Source organism: Balearica regulorum, chromosome 7 (assembly GCF_011004875.1).
Source record: "Balearica regulorum gibbericeps isolate bBalReg1 chromosome 7, bBalReg1.pri, whole genome shotgun sequence".
NCBI lineage: Eukaryota > Metazoa > Chordata > Aves > Gruiformes > Gruidae > Balearica > Balearica regulorum.
In genome coordinates, this window is record NC_046190.1 from 1,643,174 (window position 1) to 1,644,088 (window position 915).

Sequence of the window (915 nt, forward strand, 5' to 3'; positions counted from 1 at the left end):
AGCCACAAAAAATGCAAGAGTTTGTACCTGCAAGTCCGTCACAGGAGAAGGAAGTGGCGAGTGGCAGCCAGGCTGCACAAAGACCAGGCGTTTACACTCCCTAAATCATTCTAAAGCATCCTTCAGTGGCACAGGCATAAATTATGTTTCACAAAATTTTTTTTTTTCCTGCTGATACTGCCCCTGCTTTGGAAAAATTTGCACACGAATAAGGGACAGGGCCGATGCTCCCACGGAGGGTAAAAACCATCGGGTCGGAACCCCCCCCCCCAGAACCTCTCTCCCCCGCTCAAATCGCTGCTCCGCCAGCCGCGGTCCTCAGCCCAGCCACGCAAACAGGGGCAGCAGCCGCCAGCAAGCAGCGACGGCAAACAGGTTTCCTTCAGGAGACGATAAACGGGAGCAGGGAAAAAAAAAACCCTGCACCTGAGGGAGCAGGAAGGGCAGCCAAGCCAAGCGAGGGCGGTCGGGTGCGTGGGGCAAGGGCTGGGGCTCGGTGGGTGTCGGAGCCGCCGTCGCAGGGCTGCTCGCCGCGTTTGGGCTTATTCCCTTTAGGCTGCGGTTCCCAAGTTGTCTAATTGTCCTTGATGTATCTCCTCTCCCCCAGGAACGCCATCCAGACCTAGCAGCTCCAGATGTCTGAATATTATGCAGGAAGCCGGTAAACAAATTCCTCCTATTTTTCCTGCTAGCAATTAGAAACGTAGGAAGAACACATTGCTTAACCAGCAAGGAATCCGCCAAAGATATTTCATATGCATTTATAGCTGCTTAATGTCTCTGAAATAGGTGATAAACACTGAATATTGTAAGTCTTTTAGATTACCCCTTGTTGCTACAAAATCAGGCTTCGCGAAAAAGTAATAACAAGGAAAAAAAGCAGGAGCTGAAATAGGAGTTAGAGTTGGGACAAAC